Source organism: Elephas maximus, chromosome 25 (genome assembly GCF_024166365.1).
Source record: "Elephas maximus indicus isolate mEleMax1 chromosome 25, mEleMax1 primary haplotype, whole genome shotgun sequence".
Lineage (NCBI taxonomy): Eukaryota > Metazoa > Chordata > Mammalia > Proboscidea > Elephantidae > Elephas > Elephas maximus.
Genome location: NC_064843.1, coordinates 10,295,466 through 10,307,855, shown reverse-complemented (window position 1 = coordinate 10,307,855; position 12,390 = coordinate 10,295,466).

Below are 12,390 nucleotides of genomic sequence, written 5' to 3'. Positions count from 1 at the left end.
CAGGAGCCAGCAGTTCAATCTGGAAGGAGTGAGATGCAGAAGGAAGATCTTGACTTCCAACCCTTCAGGTTGTTTTATTTTAGAGTGATTTAGTTTGGGAAAAACCAAACACATCAGACATAAAGGCTTTGCAGTCTGGAAGTCAAAGTTAGCCCTGTTTAAGATATTGTGCATTTTCATGGTCAGAACATATAAAATGCTGGAGGGTGTTTGTGCCTTCTTAGAAATAAACAAGGAGCCAAGTGGCACAGTGGTTAAGCGCTCGGCTGCTAACCAAAAGTTTGGTGATTTGAACCCCGCCAGCCGCTCCACAAGAAAGATGCTGCAGTCTGCTTTGGTAAAGATTAGTCTCGGAAACCCTATGATGCAGCTCTATTCTGTCCTATTGGGTCACTATGAGTCGGAATCGACTCGATAGCAGTGAGTTTGGTTTGGTTTGGGGGTTTAGAAATAAATAGGCACTTTGGAAAAGGAAGATATTTGCTTCTTTGAGGAACCTGGTGGGGTGACTGTTTAGTGTCCTGCCATCGTAGTCGTAATCCTGTCTGAAGAACGGGCCTTATTTCTCATGTCATAATTAATATTGGGTGAGATTAGATGGCTTTTTCGTTTAGACCATTCACATTTTATGGAGTGCTAATTGGGATGCTCTGATCCACTTTCTGGCAGCAGCAATGCCACATAAACAGGAATGATACAACCTTAAAAAAAAAAATCCATTCTTGTAGCTTTGCTCTGGTTCATTTGGACTCATTTAGCACAAGGTGAAAACTCTGCTTTTCCTTGCTAGAAAGACACAGTACCTCCTGTTTCTGAGGGGGCTCGTCGTCACTCACAAATGTCCTATTTGGTGACCTTTTTGACTTGAGCGTTTGTCTTCTTGACACCAAAGCCCCCGCCCCCAATCAATTTGGTCAAAAGTTCAGTCATGAAAAGGCATCTGGATATTTTGTCTACGCACAACCAGTTCCCATGAATATTGGAGAGGGTTCAGTTCATCTAGCCACCTGCCCTGACATCACCCCAACAAACAGTCTCAGTGTCGAGGATACTCTTGTTTAGCAGTGCCAGTGGGGTGGGAGGGAGTGTGTCCTCTTGGGGTCGGGCAGGGGCAGGGGGAGAGAGTGGGGGAGCCCCTTGTGTCCCTGCAGTGGCCATCTGACCCTGCCGCAGTTGGCGGAGGGGAGGGGAGTGGCAGGCTCGCCCTCTGGGCAGGCTTTAGGGGAGGCCGGTGTGGAGAGAAATCTTTATGGCCAAGCTGACAGGAACATTGTTAGCAGAGCCCAGGTTTGCCTAGAGCCCACAGCCACCTTAGAATTTAGGGAACACTGAAGCTACCTGCTCTTGTTCTGTCTTTGGTTATAGCCAGCTCAGTTTAGCCAGGGAGAAATAAAGATGGAGGAAGGTTGTTTTTATAGAAAGAGAAAAAAATCCACGGTTCTGTGGCTTGAAAAAGCTGATTCCCTCTCACTCTCTTGTCCTTTCATCTCTAAGTCACCAAACCTGAGGTAGTCATCAATCTTTTTCTCTTTCCTTTCTTCCCATGAGGCTAGCCGACTTGGACTTGGTTGGACTTTTGCCTGATCTCTGTGCGGTAAAGAGCCAGGCAGGTGGGGAGGAAGGGGCAATGGCCCCATTCCATGTGGTTCATTCCTGTTTTCAAACAGCTCAGGAGGCTCTCCATATCACCCCCAGATGCTGCCCCTAATCCATCTTGTTTCCCTTTTGGGGTACAGGTAAGGCAGCACCCAGATGCTATTAGACTCCAAGCCCTGCTTTGATTGTTTTTATGTTACAGACACAGAACCTTGAAAATATGTTTGCAGTGGTCCGCCACATACCGAGAATTTCAGGGGCAAAGTCAAGAACTGATGATGTATGTTTATTAGTAGCCTCAGTATACAGAGCTCAGAATTCTAATAATGAGCCCCGGCTAGACCCGTCAGTGTCACATTTTCAGACGGAAAAGGCTGACAGCTGGGTGATTTCCGTGAATTACCAGGTATTGGGAGGAAGGTTCTCGACGGCAGTGGGTGGTTGGTGGGAGAAAGGTTAAGCAAGGGTTCAACTCCTATAAACGAATGATTTTTTTTATTGTTTTTTCACTGAGGTTAACATGCTGCTGTTGGCTTTTTTTTTTTTTTTTGTAGATTTGCTGGTTTGCTTTTACATGTTTTAAGAAATCATACATGTTTGTTTTTTTTTTTCAAAATTCCTTCTACCTTTGGCATCCATTTTAGAAACTAAATTGTTACAGAATTCTATTCTTTAGTCTTTTTTTTCAGCCAACGCTTGCTTCTCTTTGCCGTCTGTGCCCTCAATGAGTGTAGTGGATTTATAGTTATGCTGGGCTGAAAAAAGCACAAGAGTGTTTTATTTAAGGATGTGTAAGGGAAATGTAAAGGTTCTATTGAAATTTAAAATGTCCTTCCTCTCAACCCTCAAACTCAAAAATCAGAAAATCACAATACTAAGTCTACTCGGACATCACGCTAGTTGGGGGAACAACTTGCTTTTCATAGTTTGCATTCAGCCAACTGACCTCATGTCTTTGCATTTCTAAGAAACTCATTTCTAAGGACTGAGAGTGGTTGTAATGAACCCTGCTCTGTGGCGCCCCTCAGAGGCATGGGTTAAATAACATCACGATAACAGCTCAATGGAAACCCTGGTGGCAGAGTGGTTAAGAGTTCTGCTGCTAACCAAAAACACTGCAGTTCGAATCCACCAGGTGCTTCTTCGAAACCCTATGAGGAAGTTCTACTCTGTCCTATAGGGTTGCTATGAGTCGAAATCCACTCAGGACAGCAATGGGTTTTTTGGTTAAGAGCTCAGGGGGCAGTTTGAGTCCACCATCATCTCCTTGGAAACCCTATGGGGCAATTCTCCCCTGTCCTGTAGGGTCGCCGTGAGTCGGAATCAACTTGATAGCACACAACAGTAACAATGAATCCAGTCACTTAGGTTTCTTCTAGAATATGGGGCTTTTAATGACGACGAGTGAATGCAGCATTCTTTTAACTTGGGGATTAGCTGTCTCTGGGTCCCGTGTAAGCTTATGTCAGCTTCCTTTCTTTAGCAGCTTGGCTTCCAAAAGCAGCTCTGGGGGAGCCCAATCATTAATAAACCCTGGTTCTCAAAAGGTAGAGGTTATCTTTTCAGAATGAGGAAGCAAAATAATCTGTGCCGATCAATCTTTTTCTTTCCTTCTTTCCATGCAGCCAGCCAGTTTGGACAGATAGTGCTTTAAGGTGGTTGATACCTTCAACCATCAGCTCGGTAAAACCTAGCCTACCTAGAAACTTCTGGAAAGTGGGAGATTAGGCAGCCTTTGTGAGCCTGCCCCACCCCCATCTCTACATGGCAACCTGCTTCCAGACCTCTCCAGGCAGCCTGGTTCTTTGTGAGCCTTTCTGACTGAGTCAAGCAGCACAAGGTCACTTAGGTTAATGCTTGTGCCTCATCATATGACCCCTACACATGGAAAGACAAGCTGTAAATTCCTCTAGAAATTGCCTAACGAAAACACATACAATTGATTTTTGCCTTTCGGGCACTGCTCTCTGGAGCCAGATTCTTAAATTTATTCCATAGTTGCAAGCAGTGACTGTGCAAAAGCTTAGAGACAAAACTGAGCCGACTGGTTAAAAAAAAAGAAAGGAAAAATATAGAGAGAGTGAGACAGGGAGCTGTCTATATACATGCATATGCGAAAGCCCCAGAAGCTCTGTTTGCTTTGTGTTACTGTCTCTCTGAGCTGGCCGGCTCTCTCGTAGATGTCAGTCCTTCCACTGCAGTCTGCTGCAGTGCCGAGATCCTTCACCGGATGCCTGCAGAGCTGTGCAAGATGGCGGCCCTTCCCTTCACAGCTTGCAACCCCAGGATTCTAGGCTAGTTACCTACTACCATTAGTCAGCAAGGAGGAATTACTTATTAGGGCGAGGAAGTTTATAAACATTCATGGAGGTATTTATCATTTGCATTTTTTAAACAAGGCAAAAACAAACAAAAAAACATACACACTTGCATATCCACCAAAGGCAAGCTGCTAGTCCCTTATGAAGACTCATGATGGTCAGCCCCAGGCCTTATTGTGTTTTCACAGCAGCTTTCTTCCTTTTTTTTTTTTTTTCCTTGTTTATTTTAAAGACTATTCTGAAATTTTGAGCTGCTCCAATGCCGTCCAGACAGAAGGTCAGGTTTTTTAGCCCTGTGCTGACTACTGGGTTGAGTCCCTCTGGGGTCTGTATCTTGTTCATGAGTGTCTGACCTTTGAAGGGCCTCGGCTGGTTAATTAACAACAAGCTGCAAAGCCAATGGAAATGAGAACTGCTACCTATTATTCTGTGACAGCTTTAAAGTCAATTGTGGCGAATGCTTGCTAATGGCCACCTTCAGAAGGTTGCAGATCTCTCCCCGCTCCCAAACAGAGAGGGGTGGGGCCTTGGTGCCAGGTTGGGATCTCATATCCAGGAGTCCTTAGCTGTTTTCTGTCCATCAGCCATTTGGGCACCATCTTGCCAGAATAGGGACCCTGGGCCTTTGCAGTTGGTAGAATGGACTGACAAAATCTTCCATCTGAGACTCTTCTTTGCTTGACAAGAGCCCAGTCTTCCTCATCCTCTCTCCAGCCCCCAGCACATGTGGGCACAGTGAGCTTTGCTCAGGCTGGTCTTTACATTCCAGTTACCCTCATACCAGTGTGCTGGCATTGCTCAGGACTGGCCCCCTTACCTCCCTCTCCTGTTGCCACCTTCCCTTGAAAATCAACCACCTTCATGGGTGACCACTGATTTTTCACCCCATGTTGGACCAAGGGACCCAGCAGCACCCTTGGCCTGTAGCCCCTGAGCCAAAAGCATTCATGTCTTATGTCTGCAGAAGGCTACTTTTCCAGAGTTTTTCTTTCTTTGTGTTAGGTCACTGCAACCCTGGGATGAAAATAGGCATAATTAGTGCGTTAGTCACTAGACTTGTGTTCTAGCTTTGTGCCACTTCCTCTAATAATACCAATTTTGGTGACACATTTCCTAGAATTCCGGGGTGGCTTCGATTGCTAACATCCTCCACGAGCAGGTTGTAGGACAGACTTGTCTGCTTTAGAGCCTGTGAGGACTTGGTCCTGAATGCCCCGGGTGGCCCTCTCAGCTCCCTGCTGCCTAGATCCCACCGGTCCTGTGCCATGTCCTTGTTTTTTAGTCAGGGAGCAGTGGCTGCATCCTTACCCAAGGCTGGTATTTCTGTCCCCTCTGCCTGTGGAAAGAGGCTCTTTCCTGGCTGGCTCGAGAGGCCCCACCAGTTAATGGGAGAAAACTTGAGTTAGGCATCACAGATTCAGCCCAGTTGGGTACACATCAGAGTACACCTGTCACTTGAGCTGGTATCCAAAATTCAGCCCTTATGGGTCACAGCTGTAGCATTATTTCAGCATGAGCAATTCAGTATTTAATGTCCCTTAGAAAATAAATCACTCCAAGCTGCTACTGTGTAACTATTTACCCTTGGGGCTTGGAGGGGGGCAGTAATCCATGATTTGTTTGATTTTTATTGTTTCGAAAACCATTTCTTACCTAGGGCAGAACGGGCTGCAAAAAACAGCCTCCTTGGCCTCCTCTTCTGCTGCTGCAGCTATAGCCCTCTAGGGTGAGAAGGCAGTCTTTCTTTCCACTTGCATTTCTTTCTTTTCTTTTTTTTGCCTGCGTAGTGCAGGTACTGCTTACTACAGATCGACAGCTCCAGTTTCTGTTCTTCTGTGCAAGGTAGCTTAGATGAAACCATCCTCAGCGGCAAGTCCTAACTTAACCTTCAGTGTAACAGGAAAAAGTTCGTTATTAATCAGACCTTCTCATTTTATTTCACTGGCCCCCAAAAGCAAGGCACATTTTTAGTCTGTCCTCCCAATCTCTGAGCCCTTCTGTCACCTGGGTCTAAATAAATGAACTAGCCATCTGCAGTTAATCCACATTGTACAAATAGTTTGAAGGCCGAGTCGTCTGCCTTCTGAAAGAAATGGGCTATATTTAGTTTTTAAAGCAAGTCTGTTTTGTGTTCTTTGTAAAGTCAGCGACATTCTTTCAATTTTTTCTGTGTAATTAGTGCAAAAGTAACCGTAATCTGAGAAGGTAGTGGAGACTGAAGGGATGGAGAGACAGGAATTTACAAGAAAGCAGGAAAGGCAGCTTTCTCAGGGGCGAGAGACCCCTGGACGTGGCTGCGGGGAATTCTAGGCTGTATACCTCATAAAAACATCTCTTTTTCCTCTGATCCTGGGGCTGCTTGCAAGTGCTTGATGCTTTGATGGAATAATTTCTCCTCCTGGTAACTTCCCGAAGTGGCTGGCAGAGAATTTAGAGATCTCCAGTGCTAGTGTGGCCCTGCTGATGTTGAGGGGCTCCTAGCAGGCCAAAGAGGGGCTATGCACATGGATGAACTGCTAAGCCAGGGAGAGGAAGGGGCAACCTCTGGTCTTCCCAGCCAGCACTGAGTTTGCACCAAATGGAGGCTAAATGAGAAACAATTAGGTGGGCTGGGGGGCAGTGGGTAGCAGAACTGGGACCATGCCAGCTGCCCACAGAGCAGGAGGGGCCACCTTCCACACGGGGAGCTGTACAGTTGGGCCCCGATGGTTAGTCCCCCATCCCAGTAGGAATCCAGGGAAGTACATAGAGCTAAAAGATAATGACACCTTTTTTTTTTTTCTTTTGAGATTTCCATTGAAACGTGTGTGGGCAAGCACAAAAGATGAAAAGGCACCTACATGTCTAGATGAATTAAACGTGTGACTAATTATGGCACATTAATTGCTTAATTCAGGGTTTACCAACAGCAGAGGAAAGTAGGATTGCAGAGTAGGATTTAGCTAAGAAGGCAAATGACACCCTCAGCCTTTTCCATGGACCGCCCCCCCCCCCGAATCTCAATTGTCCCCACCTGAGGCTGGTAACTAACTGCAAGGCCATTTTAAAATCATCACGTGTATTTTTTTTTTTTTTTCATAAAGGAAAGACCCAAGAGGCAAAACTTCTATTTAGCAGTTACCTTATTTGTGTAGATAGGTAGGTAGACATAGATAAAACCCAAACTAAACCTGTTGCCACTGAGTCCATTCCAACTCAGAGCAACCCTACAGGACTGAGTAGAGCTGCCTCCAGAGAGTTTCCAAGGCTGTGATCTTTACAAAAGCTGTATCTTTCTCCCATGGAGTGGCTGATGGGCTGGAACTGCCAAAGCTTTGGTTACCAGCTTAGTGCTTAGCCACTGTACCACCAGGGATCCTTGACAGATCAGTTGATAGATATAAATAAATATAGATATATTTACCAGGCAGCACGTAACTAAAAGAAATTTACTGCCTGATTAATCCAGCTTTTAACTCTCTAGACTTTAATTATCTGTAGCTAAATTTGAAGACTTAAATACAATAGGAAAAAGATCAAAATCTGTACAATAAGATCATTTAAAGGGCTTCTCTTATCTAAGAGTAGAGCCCCAGTGGCACAGTGGTTAAGAGCTCAGATGCTAACTAAAAAAAGGTCAGCAGTTTGAATCCACCAGCCATTCCTTGGAAACCCTATGAGGCAGTTCTACTCTGTCCTATAGGGCTGTTATGAGTTGGAATCGACTCAACGGCAACAGGTTTGGTTTTGGGTGTTTTTGTTGTTGTTGTTTTAATCTAAGAGTTTATTAGGACTTTAGCAATCTCTCTTGATTTTTCTTCACATCACATTTCCAGTCGTGCCAACTAAGTTTTTCTTCCTGTTGTTATTTCTTTAATAAGATGTCTAACCAAAATATTATTTAAACAAGGAACCTTGTAAATTAAAAACACAAGGTCACCAGCCTGTGACTATTTTTAACTAGTCCTCCCTGCTTTACTCTCATCCTGGAGGCCTTTCCATCTTCACCAGCAAGTTAAAAGCCCTAACCAACAGGTTTTCCCATTACCTTAGTCCTCATAAAGGCCCCTCCCCAAGGAAAGCGAAGGATATTTTAGTTTAGGAAAATTAACTTTCCTGCTGCAGAGTGCTAAGACTCTAAATATTTTTCAACCTAATTAAGATCTCTGGTGAGTGAATCCATTGGTTCATCACTGATGCCAGTATACTCCTGAGAGAGTAGACTATCTGTCTTCTTGAAGTTTACTTTTAGTTTTGTCATTAATTGTTAATCAATCATGGTGCCTGTGTTCTGCACACGGGTCTCCCTTTTGGTTCTTCTGGTGGTGCTGGGCCATCTAGAATCTTTGACCAAGGCAAACTGTATTATTTAGGTTTAAAAGGAGAAGAGTAATGAACCCTACTTTTTTTTTTTGTTTCTATCCCCTTTTTAAGGTGAAAAGTGGCTTTGTTCCCACCAACAAATTATTTTTAAATTTATAGATGTGAATTAAATAGGGAAATTTCACGTGGCCATGGTTTTAATTCCTTAACTTCAGGTCTTCTAAAATGAAGTTTTACTGACTGGTACATCATATTTAGTCTCAAATGCAAGGCTAGGATTACTTTATGGTTGAAGATAAATTCTGTAGTTACTAACTAGTGAATATGACAAGAAAAAAAAATGCCCTAGGTAATCACTGAATTCTCTTTTTTTCAGAATTCGTATGGTCCAAAATAATAGACTCTCTCCCCACACCCCTCCTCCCCAGCATGGCCTTACAGATGGTACTGGTACTATATCTAGGTAAGACAGACCAGGTAGGATCCTGGGGTGATGCACCATGTATTCAGGTACAGGTGTGGCAAATGAGGAACCTCTGGCAAAATAAAGGAGGGATTTAGGCTACCACCGAGGAGGGAAGTGTTCTATCCACTTTGGCAGAAGGCAGAGATAGCTGGTCTCCTTCGGTGCTGATATCTGCTGGAGAAAAGAAAGAGCTCCACTCAAGCCTCGGGGTCAGGGCCATGGTATGTGGTTTAGAGCAAAGGTCCGCAAGTTGAGAACTGTGGGTGGGATTTCTGTGAGTCTTGTTTGGACATTGGGTAAGACATTTACACACATCTGAAAAGCTGAGGTTCATAGTGCCACTGCCTGGCTCCATAAGTCACTCTGAGATTTTGAGTCAGCTCAAGGTCTGCTTAATGAGATGTTTCAGGGCTTTTGAAAGCGTGATAAATAATGACAAAAAAAGGTAGACTAGTAGACTTCAAAGACTTCCAGAGATGAACACAAATCCCTAGGAGTATACGAGATATAGCCGTTCTCCATTAATGTTTCTAGAAGCTTCCTACTCAAAAATGAGATAACATCTGGGTTCCCAGGGCCAGGAGGGACATATTCCTCAGTTAGCCCCTGCCTCCACCCACTGCCATCTAACTCTTTACTTCTCCGAGACTCCTCAGCCCATTTCCTAGGAAGGCAAGCAGACTAAATACTTTTTGGTTGATTGATTAATCTCTCTCCCCTCCTAAATCACATTGTGAAAGTAACAGGATATTTTTGGAAAGCCATGGGCCTAAACTATCAGGTTGGATTATCTACACAGACCAGGAAAGCTGTATAAGCAGAGGCTTCCTAACCAGTATGGACAGAGCCTAAGCATTTACCCTTTCAGGTTTATTTAAAATTTGATAGCAGGGAGAAATTTAGTATTGATTTGGGAAATGATGGGAAATCAAACACTGTAAGAGAGATTATCCCCTGTGCTCATAGGGGTAAATAAATTTGTGTGCTTTGCTTAAAAAAAAAAAAAAATCCTAAAACTGAAGAAACCATTTTTAAAAATACAAAACAATTCGAAGAGCTGCAGAAATATAAACTTACCAGGGATTAACTGGGACTGGAAACCCTGGTGGCGTAGTGGTTAAGAGCTATGGCTGCTAACCAAAAGATTGGCAGTTTGACTCCACCAGGTGCTCTTTGCATACCCTATGGGGCGGTTCTACTCTGTCCTATAGGCTTGCTATGAGTTGGAATTGATGGCAACGGGTTTGGTTGGTTTGGTTTTTTTTTTTTTAACCAGGACTAGAAAAATGCTTTTTACAATACCTGCTTTCATCTGTATAGCATAGCCTTCTAGTAGCATTCATCTGCAATAAGATTTTCAGTCATTCTAGTTAATTAAAGTATGGAAAGTGCTTTGAAGACATAAAGCACTGTGGAAGCACTACTATTATTAACACCTTAGACCTAAAGTTTCTGTTTTAGTTGAAACCTATGTATTATTTCCTAGGCTATTAAAATAATATTATAATTATATTTCCTCTGGGCTCTTGGAAAATAATTTACGATGACCCCAACTAATGACAGGCCGAGGAGAACACTCTTGACCCAAACTGGAATTACATCATTAAGTATAGCAGTATTTTCAAGATTCTAAGCTGTTGTAAGCCGGTTGCATCTAAAAGCTGACAAGACATTCTTACTCACAAAAGATGCGGAAGAGCCGAGGTACTCGAACTCCTTCCGTAGGTACAAAGCCTCCAAGGGCACAAAATCCCGACCCCTACGTGTGAATTCACCCATTGTGAAATAAGAAATGCTGGAAAGAAATGTTCCTAGGGTGTCTCTCAGCCAAGTGTGTCACATTCTAACGAAACTGAATCATTGGGTAATTTGGGCTTTTTTAAGGTAGAGTTATGTTGTTATCCCAACTTTCTGGCTTTCCCATGAAACAGGCCACCTGAGCCAGGGACCTATGCCCTCACCGAGCATTTTGTGCCCTTTGTCCCACATTGGAACCCAAAGTTACCATAGCTCACATCTCTCCCTGAGCCAAATGAGGGGCCCCTTGCATTGGGAAACTTCTCCCCTGGACTGCTCCAAGAATTATGCTAATGAATTGCTCTATTCTCGGAGCATAAACCAGGCACTTAAAACAGTAATGGCATGTTAAAATAAATTATTAATTCATAGGAAGGGGTCACGCAGAGTAGCCTCCAAATCTGAAAGACTTTTTTTTAAGTATAAGTTTTTAAGGCCTGAGTAGGTTAAATGCTAGGCTGAAAACTGTAGATAGTGGCAGCTCACCACACCAATTAAGTGAAATCTCATCTTTCACTGTGTCAGGTGAAAACAGAAAACCAAACAGACCAGAAACCAGCTTGAGTTTCAGAATTCTTAGTGTCATTTGCTTACCTGTAAACCCTTGATTCCACCTGCTGTCATTTATTTACAAAGTAAATGCTTTATTTGTTCATCAGTGGTTAGTCATAATAAAATATAAGTGAAACCTACACTTATTTAAAAAAAAAAAAAAAAAAACCATTTCAAGGATGGCCTGTTAGAAGTTGTAACAGCTCAAGCCTTGACCTTGCTTTGTACATTTCCAGGACAGTAGTCCCACTTGTGCCTTGCCTAGGATATGTGTCGGTATATGACATGGGATAGTTTCACTCCTTTTAAAGTTCAGGTGTGACATTTATCCAAAAGGGGAAAATGGTCACCCAACTCAGAGATTTCCAAATAAGGAGCCACTTCATTATATTAGTTGTAGTAAGGGTAGCCACTAGTCTAAGTATTAAGGTTGTATTGGTTACTATTTACCTTATACTTATTAAATACAATGTATCGGTGCTTTGCCACCTTAGAAGCAGGAGGGAAGATGCTTTTGAACAACTGGAGCAGTGACAAAATTTCCTGTCTTCATCAATTGTCAAAAATGACAATCGATTGATCAAATTCAACCAAGAAGTTTTCATTTAATATGTAGAGATATAAAGTATGGTCCCTGCCTTCAAGTTGTTTATAATCGAGTTGGCAGATGTAGCAAGTCATGACCCATTCAAACAGCCATGAAAATCATTGACCTAAGGCCTTACAGCAGGGCTTCCTTAGGGGCACGCTCTGATAACACCCCTGAAATTTTTTCATCCCACTTCTGTTTATGTGAAAAGTGTCGACCTGGAACCGCAGTTCCTTTAAGTTTTGTTTGTTTTGTATTTTTCTGTGGAAGTGTGGTAAACCTGGCTTATGCTTGGATGGGGGCAAAGAGCAGCAACTTCTTGGCAGTTAGAGAAAATCAGGGGTCAGCAGTAAGGCGGGTGAGGTGTAGGGCTGCAGGTCGTGAAGTCTGTCCTGCTTTTGCTTCCTGTTCTTAATTCCAAATGCTCCTTGGTGACTGAGTCATGTGGTGTTGTCCTTTCAGACTCATAAAAAAAGAGGCCTTGTAGAATGGCCTTAGAGGTATCTGTGAAGGGGCCAAGGAAAATAATAGGTGACATCTTCATCTGTCACACCTTTGCTTAATTTGAGTTGAACAAACTGGAGGAAGGGGGAATTTCAATAGTCCTGTTAAGTGAAACAGACTTTCTCTTTTCTGAGATAGCTTAAAAGTATACCCAACAGCAGTTTGCTATAGGCCTCTGGAAGTCCAGAACAATTGTATTCACCAAGGGTGTTAGGTGTGTCCACTGACAGGCAGGCCTTCCCGCCAACATCGCAGGTTTTAGG